Consider the following 17831-nt stretch of genomic DNA (forward strand, 5'->3'; position numbering starts at 1 on the left):
GTTTTGGAGCCACTTGGAGGAGGAAATTTCATCCGAGTTGAAATTTGGTACATTGTGCTAGTATATGGCCGTTAACAACCATGCCTAACTAGGCCCATATCGGTTTAGAGTTATATATAGCCCTCAGATAAATAGATCCCCAATCACACAAAAATTGGTCTAAATCAAGTTAATAATTGTATATAGCATATAAGCGACCCCCACATTTCAATTCTGGCTCTCTACGTACCGTGCAAAAGTCCATATCGTTTCGTAATTATTTTTAGATAAACATACCTTTTTTGTCTAATATATACCACGTATGGACTAACTCACAATTTAGAAAACGATGTTAAGAAGTTTTAAGATACCACAACCCAATTAATTCGATTGTGGATGACAGTCTTTCGTGGAAGTTTCTGCGCAATCCATGGTGGAGGTTACATAAGATTCGGCCTGGCCGTACATACTTGTTTTTTTTTTAATAAACTTAAACAAGTATATACGGCCGCATCTTATGTACCCTCCACCATGAATTGCGTAGAAACTTCTATTAAAGGCTGTAAACCACAATCGAATTACTTGGGTTGTGGTAACACTTGTCGATATACCAACAACGTAAAAAATTTCAACCTGATCGGATGAAATTTGTTCCTCCAAGAGGCTCCGAAAGTCAAATCTGGGGATGGGTTTATATAGGTGCTATGTATAATTATGGACCGATATGGACAAATTTATGCATGGTTATTAGAGACCATATACCAACACCATGTACCAAATTTCAGCCGGGTCGGATGAAATTTGCTTCTCGTAGAGGCTCCGCAAGCCAAATCTGGGGATCGGTTTATATGGGGGCTATATATAATTATGGACCGATGTGGACCAATTTTTGCATGGTTGTTTGAGGCCATATGTTTACACAACGTACCAAATTTCAACTGAATCTGATGAATTTTGGTCTTCCAAGAGGCTACGGAGGTCAAATCTGGGTATCGGTTTATAGGGGTCTGTATATAATTATGGACCGTTATGGACCAATTTTTGCATGAATGGTAGAGACCATATACTAACACCACGTACCAAATTTAAACCGGATCGGATAAAATTTGATTTGAGGCTCCGAAAGCCAATGTAGTGGTCCGTTTATATGAGGGCTATGTGTAAAAGTTAACCCATATAGCCTGTTTACAATACGATCTGACTTACATCTATAACAACTTTTTGCGCTGGACGGACATCGCTAGATCGACTCAGAATTTCACCACGACCCCGAATATATATACTTTATGGAGTCTTAGACCAATATTTCGATATGTTACAAACGGAATGACAAAGTTAATATACCCCCCCATCCTATGGTTGAGGGTATAAAAATGTATGAATGAAAATTAAATGAATATCAATCACCCTGTTTAACCAGAAACATTTACACAATACTCAAGTTTAGAATAAAAAAATAAAATTTCTTCGCTTCGTTTTAATTTTTGTTTAAGAGTCTCGTCTGATAGGAGACTCTTAAAAAGAAGGAATACCTAAATTACACAATTCCATATGCACTTATAGCCCTGAATTCATTTACTCGTATGTATGTTGTGACATACTATACATGCGACTTTTAACGCCGCCAATGAGTAGAAATTGGTCCTGCAAAGGAATTCAAAGTGCCCCGAATGACAAATGTTTTTGCGCAACTGTGAACAAACTTAAGCATCACAACAATAAAAAGAACAACAGTGGCAATAACATAAAAGCCATGAGCTCATGAGCTGAGATGCTAAATAAAGTGAATTTCAAGTCAAGAAACCAAACAAGAGATAAAGTTTAAAAGCAAGAAAACAGCCGAAATAACCCAGCAACAAAAGTGTCGTCCAGAAAAAAGCAATAAATGAAGCAATGCATCTGGAAGTCGGATCAGAGCAATTAGTTTTTCATAGGATAGAAGTATTTTTTTAAGCAGCCCATGTATTACTTTCGTATCAATTCTTAAAATATTTTAAATTAAAAAAAAATAAAAATTTTAAAAAATAAATTTTTTATTAATTTGTCGATTTTAATCCTCATGCAAAGGCCATCCTCATTCATCCGAAATTTTCACACTCAAAATGAAAGTTCTCTAGAATTTAAACGTTTTGACCTTCTCTTAATGGTTTTTGTACTGATTCTGTTTCATTAAAATAAACATATTCTTAGGGTGTTATCTAGCTTTAAATATAGATTTAAAAATATCGGCATATGTATTTGTCATTATTATTTTTATATTTTTTATATGTTTTATATTTATATTTTTTTATATGTTCTTATTATTTTTTATATCCAGTAAAATTAAGAAAATTTATATTTATTACTCAAAATTGTTGATAAAATTAAATTAAAATAACGACTAAATTTTTTGCTGGGACAATCAACGTTTTGACATAAAATAAATTTTATGGGTGTTTTCTTGGTCACAGAAATTTTGTTCCTTTTCACTCCACCAAAGGAATTTCGAGCACTTTAAAAGCTTTGTTTGTTTTTTTTTCGTTGGTTTTAATTTTCAAGAAATGACAAATTAAGGTTGAAAATCATCTGGGCTTTATGGTTTTGTAATCTTTAGCCAACTTTTTAATATACCAATGTATGTAAACTTCCATTCCTTTGTGGATCTCATATCTTCATCGAACTCTTTGGGTATTCGGTAAAAGTAATTAAAAGTAATTTTCAAATAGTTCTTGTCAGTTTTTTTTCTTTTTGTTTTTTATGACTTTTATTTCTGTGATGTGTATTTCTGTGACCGAAATATTTGCAATATTTTCGCTAATGATTCCCATATTGTTAAGTGAACAAGCTGTGGTTAAATTGTTGTTTTTTTTTTTTTGGTTTTACTTGCCTTGTCACAAAACCAATTAAAAATCATTGATATCAATACACAAGAAGCAACATCTGAGTGACTCAACAAAATGACCCATGGTTAAGTCATTGAAAGACAATATATATGAAATGTATGACTTATTTGGGAAGTATTCAATTTCAAGGTTAATGATGGTTATTAATGTTCAAACAATTGCCAAGAAATCTTGCAATGACAAAGGTAGAATTTTCACTTTCATAGCGGGAGGAGACAAAACGAAAGACTTAAGCAACAAATTTGTGTATTGATTTTGTGTAACCAACATTCGAAAGTTATCAAGGGCATTCTTCTGCCCTATTGATATTTCTAGAGTAACCTTTATCGGTATTAATAGCTGACTATTTGCTATCGATTAAATTCATTCTAATATCCAGTATCGGTATTAAGTTGCCAAAGTTGGTAGAATTCTACCAACAATTGTAGATTTTTTATTGTTTGGTGGATTGGTAGAAATCTTGACGTTTTGGTAGATTTAGTCAAAATATTCCTCTCCAACTAAGATATAAAATTTTGACAAAATGTTTTTAAAAATTTGCAAATAGAAATAAAATTTTGACAAAATTTCCTAAAGAAATAAAATTTTGACAAAATTTAAAACTAAAATCAGGACGAAATTTTCTATAAATTCAATTTTATTCAAAAATTTTTATTTTCGTTTTAAGTCCATTGAGCATAAAATTTGGAAAAAGTTTCTTAAAATTTTGATCAATTTTCTATAAAAATAAAAATTTTACAAAAGTAAATAAATATTTGACGAAATGTTCTACGAGTATTGTTGTTTTTGATCTCAGCTTAAAACCATGCATTGACTAAACTACAAGTGTAGTTTATGTGGGCAAAGCCCTATAGACTGCAAGATGGTTGGATGTACAGCTGTTTCGGAATTACCAAATTCCCCATCAGCATACTCTACTTGCTAAATTTTGGTAAAATTTTCTATAGATATTACAATTTTGGGAAAATTCTCTATAAAAAAAAAACATTTTTACAACATTTTTTATAGAAAAAAAATTTTGACAACATTTTTTATAGAAATAAAATTTTGGGAAAATTATCCATAGAAAAAAAATGACAAAATTTTCTATAGAAATAAAATCTTGACAAAATTTTCTATAGAAATAAAATCTCGACAAAATTTTATATAGAAATAAAATTTTGACAAAATTTTCTATAGAAATAAAATTTTGACAAAATTTTCTATAGAAATAAAATTTTTACAAAATTTTCTATAGAAATAAAATTTTTACAAAATTTTCTATAGAAATAAAATTTTGACAAAATTTTATATAGAAATAAAGTTTTGACAAAATTTTCTATAGAAATAAAATTTTGACAAAATTTTCTATAGAAATAAAATTTTTACAAAATCTATATATATAAAATTCAATCTATGTTTGTTTATTTGTTTGTTTGTTTGTATGTTCCGAGTTGGCTCTGAAACGGCTGAACCTATTTACTTGAAACTTTCAGAGATCGTAGGGGGCGTTCATGTGGTGAAAATAGGGTACCTCATTTTTTGACACCTGGTCGCGGAGGGGGACCTCCCCTTCGACGGACTTTTTGAAAATTGGACCAAAGTTGACCGATTTGCTTGAAATTTTCATTGAGGATTGGGGTTGGCGTCTAGACAAAGATCCGCTACTTTTTATTTCGATATTTGGCGGCGGAGGGGGCCTCCCCTTTGTTCGACTCTTTTTTTAAGTACAGTGAAAAAACTAAAATTCTCTAAATTATCTGAGATTTACAGAGAACATGTGGTGAGGTTATGGAATTAATATGGGGTACCCGATGATTTCATATGTGGATGGGGAGGGGGACCTCCCCCTTGCCCTACTTTTTGAAACTTGGAACAAAATTATGCGATTTGCTTGAAATTTTCATTGAATGTTGGGATTGGCATCTTGACAAAAATACGCTACATTATTTTTCGATATTTTACGAAAAAATGGGTTATGAAATTTATATCAGGTTCTTGATTTTTTAATAAAAATTAAAGGGCATAGGGAGACATCCGCTTCTCTTAAGTACATACAGAGAAACAATTAAACTTTTACCGAGTTACTTGAAGTTTACAGAGGACTGGGGAGAGGTTACGATATTAATAGTTGATACCTGATTTTGTGATATTTGGACGGAGGAGCGGCCGCCCTTTTAGGCTTATAATTTGCTTGACATTTTCTGGGACGTTTACAAAAGATACGCTACATCACTCTTCGATATTTAGTCGGGGAGGAGGTCCCCCTCTAAAACTGCAAAAAAAACAACAATTCTTAAGTTTTCTTGAAATTTACATAGGCAGTGGGAGAAGTTTATGAACGAAGAGGCAACCTTCCTTGCCCCACACTTGAAGGAAAGTTTTGAAGAATTTTCAGGGAAGGTTAGGGGTGCTATTCACTACGGTGTTTGTCGATATTGTATCGGGGAAAGTGACGTCCCTTTAAAACAATAGAGCAAAATTTAAACATCGCCGATCTACTTGAAATTTACAGGGAACGTGGGAGGAGGTGATTAAATTTACACATGATTTTTAAATTAGTATATGATTTCTCGATATCTGGTTGGGATATCTGGTTGGGGATTGAAATAAAATTTGTCGATTTACTTCAATAGAATTTATAGGGACCATTGAGTCGTTGCGAAATTAATATAGGGCACGTGATAGTCCGATATCAGGTCGGAGTGGAGCGAAGGTGGGGAGAGGGTTCCTTTTGTCCGTTTTTTTTTTTTCTAAATTGAAAGTAGAGGGTTGTTCGTAAATGGGAACTCGTTACATAGTTTGATGATTTTGGCACAGGCTTCTGCCAAACTTCTTTTTAGTAAAAAACTTAAATTTACATGAAATTGGCAGCCAACGTAGAGGGTGCATCATTTTCCAACATTTTAGCAAATGTTAATGTGGTAAAATTTTTTACTACTTTTGCTTTTTCCGATTTATTGGATGGGAAACAGTAATTCTTTGTATGTTATAATATAGTGCTTAATTTTCAGATATGTTGAGGAGAAGGATACCTTACCTTGACAAACCACACTTAAAATTCACAAGAAATATAGAAGATTGTCCAACTACTTGAATACAGAACATTATTAAACAAATTTGGAGGAAAGGGTACACCCACTCCCGCCGTATTTGTACCTATAAACGAAAAATCAAGTAGTCCGATTTGTTTAAAAGAATTCAAATCTTTTCGAATTTGTTTTCAGCACGAAGGATATAGTTGACTAAGTTAACGCAAACTGTTCCTCCAAATACGCTTCGGAAGGCGCAGCGAAGCGGGCCGGGTTACGCTAGTTTTCTATAAAAATAACATGTTGTCAAAATTTTCTATAGAAATAAAATTTTGACAAAACTTTCTATAGAAATAAAATTTTAAAAAAAATTTCTATAGAAATATTTTTTTTTACAAAATTTTCTATAGAAATTAAATTTTGATAACATTTTCTATGGAAATAAAATTTTGACAAAAATTTCTATAGAAAATTTTTTTTTCAAAATATTCTATAGAAATAAAATTTTTTATAGAAAACAAATTTGACAACATTTTTTATAGAAATAAAATCTAGACAAAATTTTCTATAGAAATAAAATTTTGGGAAAATTCACTATAGAAAAAAATGACAACATTTTCTATACAAATAAAATTTTGACAAAATTTTATATAGAAATAAAATTTTGACAAAATTTTATATAGAAATAAAATCTTGACAAAATTTTCTATAGAAATAACATTTTGACAAAATTTTCTATAGAAATAAAATTTTGACAAAAATTTCTATAGAAATAAAATCTTGACAAAATTTTCTATAGAAATAAAATCTTGACAAAATTTTCTATAGAAATAAAATTTTTACAAAATTTTCTATAGAAATAAAATTTTCACAAAATTTTCTATAGAAAAAAAATTGACAAAATTTTCTATAGAAACAAAATTTTGACAAAATTTTCTATACCCTGTTCCACAGTGTAGCGCAGGGTATAAAAAAATTAAAAAATTTTCTATAAAAATAAAATTTTGACAAAATTTTATATGGAAATAAAATTTTGACAAAATTTTCTATAGAAATAAAATTTTGACAAAATTTTCTATAGAAATAAAATCTTGACAAAATTTTCTATAGAAATAAAATTTTAAAAAAAATTTTCTATAAAAATAAAATGTTTACAAAATTTTCTATATAAATAAAATTTTGACAAAACTTTCTATAGAAATATAATTTTGATAAAATTTTCTATAGAAAAAAAATTTGACAAAATTTTCTATACAAATAAAATTTTGACAAAATTTTCTATAGAAATAAAATTTTGACAAAATTTTATATAGAAATCAAATTTTGACTAAATTTTCTAAAAAATAAAATTTTGACAAAATTTTCTATAGAAATAAAAATTTGACAAAATTTTCTATAGAAATAAAATTTTGACAAAATTTTCTATGTAAATAATTTTTTTACAAAATTTTGTATAGAAATAATTTTTTTAACAAAATTTTCTATAGAAATAACATTTTGACAAATAAATATTTGACAAAATTTTCAATAGAAATAAAATTTTGTGAAAATTTTCTATAAAAATAAAATTTTTTATAAAAATAAAATTTTGTGAAAATTGTTTATAGAAATAAAATTTTGTGAAAATTTTCTATAGAAATACAATTTTGACAAAATTTGCTATAAAACTAAAACTAAAGCAAGATCTTTTAATAAATGCAATATTATTAAAAATTTTGATTTTCGTTTTAAGTCAAACTAATAGTAACAGTATTATTCTGTATTCATATTCAACATTTCATAAAAATCTATTCATAAGAAAATGTTTTAAATATTATAAAAAAGTAAACTGTTTACTGCCTCGCGCGAAATAAGAACTAATTTATACTCCATATGTTGAGATTTCCACAAAGCGTTGGGCAAATCAGGATAATGTAATACCCAATTGTACTTTTTAACTGCAGTTCACGAAATTACATCCTCTCATAAATGAAACAATGAACTAAAAATAAAGAAGAAAATCATTGGCACCAACCCATGACCATTTTAACCATACAGTTGTTCATTCTTATCATTTTTGGGAATCGTACGAAAATGTTCTTTTGCTTTAGTTCATATTGAAGTAATGTGTATGGTTATTGAACTTTATACCAACGTTGAGTCCATAAGTGATTGAGAAATACTTAAAAAAAAGGAAAATTTCATTGAGCTATGGAAAATTAAAAAAAAATGATTTAACTACTATCAAATATTTTTTTTTTCTTTTTCAATAAAAATAAGTTAAATTTAGCGTTAGTTTAACTACGGAATTTTTTTCTGTGTATTGAATATTTTCATTCTTTATTAAAATCGAATCATTTTTTCTTTTCAGCTTATTACATTGTCAAAAACACTTTCCAAAGACCTAATTATACAGTTGTGGTAAGTTTTTATTGTCAAATATGGTAACTTTTAAAGCTATTGTCTAGCAAATAAGATAAGATATACAACTTAACTTTTAATGGGATCAAATATATAGAAAATTTTCGAAACACGATTGTTTATCGCCTGTTCTTGAAATGGGGGCGAAGTAGAAACCAACCAATATTATAAGAAAAATATTTTTCAAAAATTTTACTGGATGATAAATAGAAGCGCCAGATTTTCGTCCTCTCATTTCAATCAAATGTTTTTACTTTATACGGGTAGAAATTTCGTGCGCCATAGTAAAAAATTAACTTATCAACGGTAAAGCTGTCCTAAGGGCCAAATCATGGTCATGTTTACTATCATTTAAGAAAACCCGTCATTAATTTTTATAAAATTGAACTGACTGGTATGAAAACATTTTGTATGTAAGTAATAATTTTGTTACTGACACGAAACACTGACCAAATCTTTGTAATTTCAATCCATATCGGAGTACACCATTTAAAGTAAAAATTTTAAGTAGTCACTGAACTGAATAATAATTTTTACAAGATTCCCTTTAAATTCTTGAAATTTGTACTAACTAGGTGGATGTGCGATTGACTAAATTGAAGTTCAAAATTTGTTATAAATTAGGAGCTACTTTTTTCTGTGCAGAAGAGTAAACTGAGTGCATACGTTGTATATCCCATTCCGTTAGGTGGACCTTCGATTTTAACGACGGTTTCTAACTTATTAAAAACAAATTTTTAGACCTATTATGTAAAGATACTCATTTTAAGTTCGAAACTCTTTACTTTAAGAACAAAAACAATACAACGAACAAAGGCAAATTTACAGCGGTCCACAGGAGTTTGAAAAGTTTCATAATTTTCCAAATTAAAAAGGGATCTTCTACCAAAATAAAAGCCTGGAACTTTCGTATCATTTTGATAAAAAAAATCTCTTAATAACAAAAACTCTAACATATTGTATAAAAATCATTTTACAAATCTTTCTCGTAAATAACTTTACATAAGTTGATACAAAGTTTTAAACTCTGATGCATGGTAGTGGTATCACCAATGTCATATTTTCAAACAAAGGTGTGATTCTATCAGGGCCTAACCCAATATGAAGATTATAAGTGAAGAATGATGATTATTTCATTTTTTTTCCACCACGTCATTTTTCTTGTTTGTTCATATGATTATTTGATTATTTTGCATATTGTCTTTTAGCCATATTTCATTAGATCAGAAAGGGATACATATAAGATTCCAAAGCGAGACGAAAAAACAACCATTGATAATAAGAAAACATAAAATAAATAACAATAATAATGATTTTCAAGTTTATGTTCATTGGACACCAAGGAACAACCAAATACCAATCAATACCCTCTAGAGTGTCAGACGGCAATTTGGCCAGCTAGCAAGTCATTCAACTAGCAATGGAGAACAAAGGGTAAATGTGTGACTTATAAATTAAATTTTCGTTGATCTGATACAAGAATGTCGCTTGTCGACCATAGAATAGGTGAGCATATAAAGTTTACCTTTTGTGTTTGTAACAAAATATGAACATTTTGTTCTAAAGCGTAAATTTGGACCGTCGAAGGCCAACACACGTTAGGTGAGCGGTAATTTCTATACAGTGAAAAAATTTCGACATTACATGAAAGATTATGCAACCTAAATTTTAAAACACGCCATTTACGTAATACTAAAGACAGATGTCATTAAAATAATGAAATGAATTTTTAATTAAATAATGAAATGAAATTTATTAAAATAATGAAATGAAATTTGAAATTAAAATAATGAAATTTGAATTAAAAACTTTTTAGTATATACTTCAAAAATTTTTTTCATTAAATTTAGGACATTAATCATCAAATTTTCATCAAATGTTCATAGATCAAATAAAGAAAATGTTCCTTAAAATAAAATAATACATTTTTGATGTAAAGAAATCATCTTTAAATTTAGAGATATATTGAATCTTTAAACTTATGATAAAAACACTTCAACTATAGGCTAAGACTTATTTCGAGGATTTTGCATCTTTGGCAAAAGTGTTGTGGAAAAGTTGGACCCGGAAGCACGGTTGCCACTTGTACCAAACATAAACTAACAAAATTTTATGAAAATTTTACCACAAACTACCAAATTAAAAAATACCAAATAAATTTGAGAAACATTATTTTCCTTTGTTTGTTAAGCTACTCTTGTAATTTAGTCAACGCATGGTTTTAAGCTGAAATTAAAACAACAATAAAAATTTTATTTCTATAGAAAATTTTGTCCAAATTGTATTTCTTATTGTTTTGTTATACCCTGTGCCACACTGTGGAACAGGGTATTATAAGTTAGTGCATATGTTTGCAACACCCAGAAGGAGACGAGATAGACACATAGTGTCTTTGGCAAAAATGCTCAGGGTGGGCTCCTGAGTCGATATAGCCGTGTCCGTCTGTCCGTGAACACATTTTTGTAATCAAAGTCTAGGTCGCAGCTTTAGTCCAGTCGACTTCAAATTTGGCACAAGTATTTGTTTTGGCTCAGAATAGAACCCTATTGATTTTGGAAGAAATCAGTTCATATTTAGATATAGCTCCCATATATATCTTTCGCCCGATATGGACTAATACGGTCCCAGAAGCCAGAGTTTTACCCCAATTTGGTTGAAATTTTGCACTAGGAGTAAAATTAGTAGTGTAGTCAAGTGTGCCAAATTTTATTGAAATCGGTTCAGATTTAGATATAGCTCCCATATATAGCTTTCGCCCGATTTACACTCATATGACCACAGAGGCCAATTTTTTGCTCCGATTTAGTTGAAATTTTGCACAGGGAGTAGAATTATCATTGTAGCTATGCATGCCAAATTTGGTTGAAATCGGTTCAGATTTAGATATATCTCCCATATATAGCTTTCGCCCGATTTACACTCATATGACCACAGACGCCAATTTTTAACTCCGATTTAGTTGAAATTTTGCACTGAGAGTAGAATTAGCATTTCAGCTATGCGTGCCAAATTTGGTTGAAATCGGTTCAGATTTAGATATATCCCCCATATATATGTTTTTCTGATTTCGACAAAAATGGTCAAAATACCCACATTTTCCTTGTTAAATCGCCACTGCTTAGTCGAAAAGTTGTAAAAATGACTCTAATTTTCCTAAATTTCTAATACATATATATCGAGCGATAAATTATAAATAAACTTTTGCGAAGTTTCCTTAAAATTGCTTCAGATTTAAATGTTTCCCATATTTATACCCTGCGCCACACTGTGGAACAGGGTATTATAAGTTAGTGCATATGTTTGTAACACCCAGAAGGAGACGAGATAGACACATGGTGTCTTTGGCAATAATGCTCAGGGTGGGTCCCTGAGTCGATATAACCATGTCCGTCTGTCCGTCCGTCCGTCTGTCCGTCTGTCCGTCCGTCTGTCCGTCCGTCTGTCCGTCCGTCCGTCCGTCTGTCTGTGAACACATTTTTGTGATCAAAGTCTAGGTCGCAGTTTTAGTCCAATCGCCTTCAAATTTGGCACATGTTCCTAATTTGGGTCAGAATAGAACCCTATTGATTTTGGAAGAAATCGGTTTAGATTTAGATATAGCTCCCATATATATCTTTCGCCCGATATACACTAATATGGATCTAGCATCCAGAGTTTTATACCGATTTGCTTGAAATTTTATACAAACATAACACTTAGTCATATAGTCAAATGTGCACAATTTGATTGAAATCGGTTCAGATTTAGATATAGCTCCTATATATATCTTTCGCCCGATATGGACTAATATGGCCCCAGAAGCCAGGAGTTTGGCCCAATTTGGTTGAAATTTTGCACAGAGAGTAGAATTAGCATTGTAGCTATGCGTGCCAAATTTGATTGAAATCGGTTCAGATTTAGATATAGCTCCCATATATACGTTTTTCTGATTTCGACAAAAATGGTCCAAATACCAACATTTTCCTTATTAAATCGCCACTGCTTAGTCGAAAAGTTGTAAAAATGACTCTAATTTCCCTAAACTTCTAATACATATATATCGAGTGATAAATCATAAATAAACTTTTGCGAAGTTTCCTTAAAATTGCTTCAGATTTAAATGTTTCCCATATTTTTTTTTTACTAAAATTGTGTTCCACCCTAGTGCATTAGCCAACTTAAACTTTCAGTATATAGATTTTGTAAAAGTCTATCAAATTCTGTCCAAATTGAGTGATATTTAAATGTATGTATTTGGGACAAACCTTTATATATACCCCCCAAAACATTTGACGGATTTGATATGGTATCGAAAATTTAGATCTACAAAGTGGTGCAGGGTTTAATATAGTCGGCCCCGCCCGATTTTAGACTTTCCTTACTTGTTTTCAGCTTAAAACCATGCGTTAACTAAACTACAAGAGTAGCTTAACCAACAGGGAGAAAATTTTGTTAACATTTTATTTCTAAAGAACATTTTGTAAATATTTTATTTCTATAGAAAATTATGTCAATATTTTATTTCTGTAGAAAATTTTGTCAAATTATTATTTCTATAGGAAATTTCGTCACAACCTTTTTTCTGTAGAAAATTTAGTCAAAATTTTATTTATATAGAAAATTTTATTTCTATAGAAATTTTATTTCTTTACAAAATTTTGTCAAGATTTTATTTCTATAGAAAAATTTGTCAAAATTTTGTTTCTATAGAAGATTTTGTCAAAATTTAATTTCTATAGAAAATTTTGTCAAAATTTTGTTTCTATAGAAGATTTTGTCAAAATTTTATTTCTATAGAAAAATTTGTCAAAATTGTATTTCTGTAGAAAATTTTCTCAAAATTTTATTTTTATAGAAAGTTTTGTCAATATTTTATTTCTATAGAAAATGTTATCAAAATTTTTTCTATAGAAAATTTTGTCATAATTTCATTTCCATAGAAAACTTTGTGAAAATTTTATTTCTGTAGAAAATTTTGCAAAATTGTATTTCTATGGAGAATTTTGTCAACATTTTATTTCTATAGAAAATGTTGTCAAAATTTTGTTTCTATAGAAGATTTTGTCAAATTTTTATGTCTATAGAAAATTTTGCAAAATGTTATTTTTATAGAAAATTTTTTCATAATGTCATTTCTATAGAAAATTTTGTAAAATTGTATATCTATGGAAAATTTTGTCAAATTTTTATTTCTATAGAAAATTTGGTCAATATTTTATTCCTATAGAAAATTTTGTCAAAATTTTATTCCTGTAGAAAATTTTGTCAAAATTTTATTTCTATAGAGATTTAAAGTACCTTTTATATGGAGAGGAATGATTCCCAAGTTCTACCAAAAAAAATCAAGAATTCTACAAATCTACCAAACAAAAAAAATCTACCATTTTTGGAAGAATTCTACCAATTGTGGCAAATTTCAAAATTTTATTTATATATAAAAATTATTTCTATAGAAAATTCCGTCAAAATTTTATTTTCATAACAAATTTTGTCAAAATTTTATTTCTATAGAAAATTTTATCTAAATTTTATTTCTATAGAAAATTTTGTCAAATTTTTTTTCTATAGAAGATTTTATTTCTATAGAAAATTTTGTAAAATTGTATTTCCATAGAAAATTTTGTCAAAATTTTATTTTTGTAGAAAATGTTGTCAAAATTTTATTTCTGTAGAAAATTTTGTCAAAATTTTATTTCTATTGAGGTTTAAAGTACCTCTTATATGGAGAGGAATGTTTCCCAAAATCTACAAAAAAAAGATCAAGAATTCTACAAATCTACCAAACAGAAAAAAAAATCTACCATTTTTGGTAGAATTGTACCAACTGTGGCAAATTTCAAAATTTTATTTATATAGAAAAATTTATTTCTATAGAAAATTCTGTCAAAATTTTATTTTCATAACAAATTTTGTCAAAATTTTATTTCTTTAGAAAATTTTGTCAAAATTGCATTTCTATAGAAAATTTTGTCAAAATTTTATTTCTATAGAAAATTTTGTCATAATTTCATTTCTATAGAAAATTTTGTGAAAATTTTATTTCTATAGAAAATTTGGTCAAAATTTTATTTCTGTGGAAAATTTTGCCAAAATTTTATTTCTATAGAGATTTGAAGTACCTCTTATATGGAGAGGAATGTTTCCCAAACTTATAAAAAATGAAATCAAGAATTCTACAAATCTACCAAACAAAAAAAAATCTACCAATTTTGGTAGAATTCTACCAACTGTGGCAAATTTCAGAATTTTATTTATAGAGAAAATTTTATTTCTATAGAAAATTCTGTCAAAATTTTATTTAAAGAAATTTTGTCAAAATTTTATTTCTATAGAAAATTTTATTCTGAAGAAGATTTGTTTCTGAAGAAGATTTTGTCAAAATTTTATTTCTATAGAAAATTTTGTGAAATTGTATTTCTATAGAAAATGTTGTCAAATTTTTATTTATATAGAAAATTTTGTCAATATTTTATTCCTATAGAAAATTTTTTCAAAGAAAATTTTGTCAAAATTTTGTTTCTATAGAGATTTAAAGAGAGGAGGAATGTTTCCCAAAATCTACCAGAAAAATCAAGAATTCTACAAATCTACCAAACAGAAAAAAATCTACCATTTTTGGTAAAATTCTACCAACTGTGGCGAATTTTAGAATTTTATTTATATAGAAAATTTCATTTCTATAGGAAATTCTGTCAAAATTTTATTTACATAACAAATTTTGTCAAAATTTTATTTGTATAGAATATTTTGTCAAAATGTTGTTTCTATTGAAGATTTTGTCAAAATTTTATTTCTATAGAAACTTTTGTAAAATTGTATTTCTATAGAAAATTTTGTCCAAATTTTATTTTTATAGAAAATTTTGTCAATATTTTATTTCTATAGAGATTTAAAGTACCTCTTATATGGAGAGTAATGTTTCCCAAAATCTACCAAAAAATCAAGAATTCTACAAATCTACCAAACAGAAAAAAAATCTACCATTTTTGGTAGAATTCTACCAACTGTGGCAAATGTTAGAATTTTATTTATATAGAAAATTCTGCCAAAATATGAGTTACATAACAAATTTTTTCAAAATTTTATTTCTATAGAAAATTTTGTCAACATTTTATTTCTGTTTTGTCAAAATTTTATTTTTGTAGAAAATTTTGTCAAAAATTTTTTTCTATACAGATTTGAGATAACTCTTACATGGAGTGGAATGTTTACCAAAATCTACCAAAAAAAAAATCAAGAATTCTACAAATCTACCAAACAGAAAAGAAATCTACTATTTTTGGTAGAATTCTACCAACTGTGGCAAATTTCAGAATTTTACTTATATAGAAAATTTTATTTCTATAGAAAATTCTGTCAAAATTTTATTTACAGAAATTTTGTCAAATTTTATTTCTATAGAAAATTTTATCTAAATTTTATTTCTATAGAAAAGTTTGTTTCTGTAGAAGATTTTGTCAAAATTTTATTTCCATAGCAAATTTTGTAAAATTGTATTTCTATAGAACATTTTGTCAAATTTTTATTTCTATAGAAAATTTTGTCAATATTTTTTTATTCCTATAGAAAATTTTGTCAAAATTTTATTTCTATAGAAAATTTTGTCAATATTTTATTTCTATAGAGATTTAAAGTACCTCTTATAAAGAGAGGAATATTTCCCAAAATCTACCAAAAAATCATGAATTCTAAAAATCTACCAAACAGAAAAAACATCTACCATTTTTGGTAGAATTCTACCAACTGTGGCAAATTTCAAAATTTTATTTATATAGAAAATTCTGTCAAAATTTTATTTACATAACAAATATTGTCAAAATTTTATTTCTATAGAAAATTTTTTTCCTGTATAGTTAAAATAAAAAAGAAATTTTTGGAAGTGATTTTAAAGTTGTGCCCTTAAAACTACTTCCAATTTTTTCTGGATTATTAATATATCGCATGAAAAATAGATAAATGAGATCTGTATCCTAATTTTAATTTTGTCTATGCTAGATTTTGTCGAATCTAGATAGGCCCCCCAAAAATGTTTTCATTTTAAAAAAGCAGCATGTTTGGCTCGGAAGAAATACCAAAATTCTTAAGGGAAGGTGAAAATCTTTGGATTTAAGTAAACTTTTTGTTAAGTGTAAATTTTCATAAGAATTCGGATAAGTCCATACATAACAGAGACTAGTCCTGTAGTGATCCTGGTAATGATTCCTTTCCCAATCCGTTTTAAATTCGTACGTGAAGTATACATTCCCCAATATTCCCAACAAAAGTACCTTATATAGTTCCATAGTAATGATATTTGAATCATGTTTTAACCTTTGATACGTTAAGTGACTAAACCAAGTTATTAACTCTAAATTCTTAAATGTCTTCCATTGTGATTTGTTATTTGAACGGCATTAAATTCGGTATTCCAATTTGAATTGAACGAACAAACAATATCTTTCATAGCAACTGAGAAATTTCTTAAACCAAGCCAATAAACCTAAATATTTTGGCCACTATACAAAAATCAAACCTTAAAGAATTGGGTTACTTTCAATTTAACCAGGGAGCTTAGGTTACATTTCTGTCCGCTGCTACGTTTACCAGTGCCTGCTAAGTTCACATATATCCAATGCGGCAAGATTATCAATAAATTCTTAGAAAAATATGTGGTATCATACATGTAAACGACATTGAGGCTGTCACTCAAGTGTGGGAGCGTCAAATAATCAATGTTAATATGAAATAATCTTGATTTTGTTGAAAAGTGAATATACCACAACAAAACGCAATACAAGAAAAGAAACACCCAATATTAAGAGACAATAATAAAAAATTGTCTTTAGACACTCCTTTGGACTTTTTTTTTTTAAAGCGTGTGGCTCTTTTTGGACGGTTATATGAACATACACATATATACATACTTATTGGCGAGTACTGACCAAATGACTGAGAAACAAAAGACTTAAGACACAAAAAAATTATGGAAAATATTTGTCTAAAGAGAATAGACGAAATGTGGCATCAAAATGTAATGTAAATTTGAATGCCCTCTCTAACCACCTACAAAATTCACAATTTTTGATTTTAGAAGCTACTTTTTCATTATTGTCTCATTGTAGTAGTATTAATAATTCCTTATTTTATCCATCTATTGATCCAAAGACGGTGTATAACTAAGTGCAGTTTGCTACTATACCGAATGTGATAAACTGGCTTTCGTCCTGCTTAACCCAAATTGCAGCATTGCTACACCAAAATGGAGGAATCTTGACTAAAACTCTTGCAATTTCTTGATGTCCAGCGGTAAAGGGATCATCGATTGGGTTTGTGGACCTATTACTTTGTTCTGGTGATGGAGGATTCACGTCCGGTATAATGACTTCTTGATGAGTTTCTCTGTTGACTTGATTTGCCATGATAATGGAAGTTCTTTGTGGGCTATGGAACATACTATTTTCCGTTTTAGATATTGATGAATGTTCTCGGACTTGTCGGGGTCATCAATTGAAGTGGGGTTGTTTGTGACTAGGGTTTTTTTTTCCCGGGAACGGGATCCCGGGAATTCCCGGGAATTTGCTACTTTTATACCCTCCACCAT

At 28.6% G+C, this 17831-nt stretch overlaps 1 protein-coding gene across 1 annotated transcript in view; it reads left to right on the forward strand.

Moving 5' to 3' along the window:
• Fbxl7 (F-box and leucine-rich repeat protein 7) overlaps positions 1 to 17831 on the forward strand; it is a 213706-nt gene that overhangs the window by 117163 nt on the left and 78712 nt on the right. The window contains exon 3 of the mRNA XM_075290550.1: positions 8223 to 8272. The gene's annotated coding sequence lies outside the window, so the exon portion shown is untranslated. The remainder of the gene's footprint in view (positions 1 to 8222; positions 8273 to 17831) is intronic.

Source organism: Haematobia irritans, chromosome 1 (genome assembly GCF_050003625.1).
Source record: "Haematobia irritans isolate KBUSLIRL chromosome 1, ASM5000362v1, whole genome shotgun sequence".
In the NCBI taxonomy this organism is placed as follows: Eukaryota; Metazoa; Arthropoda; class Insecta; order Diptera; family Muscidae; genus Haematobia; species Haematobia irritans.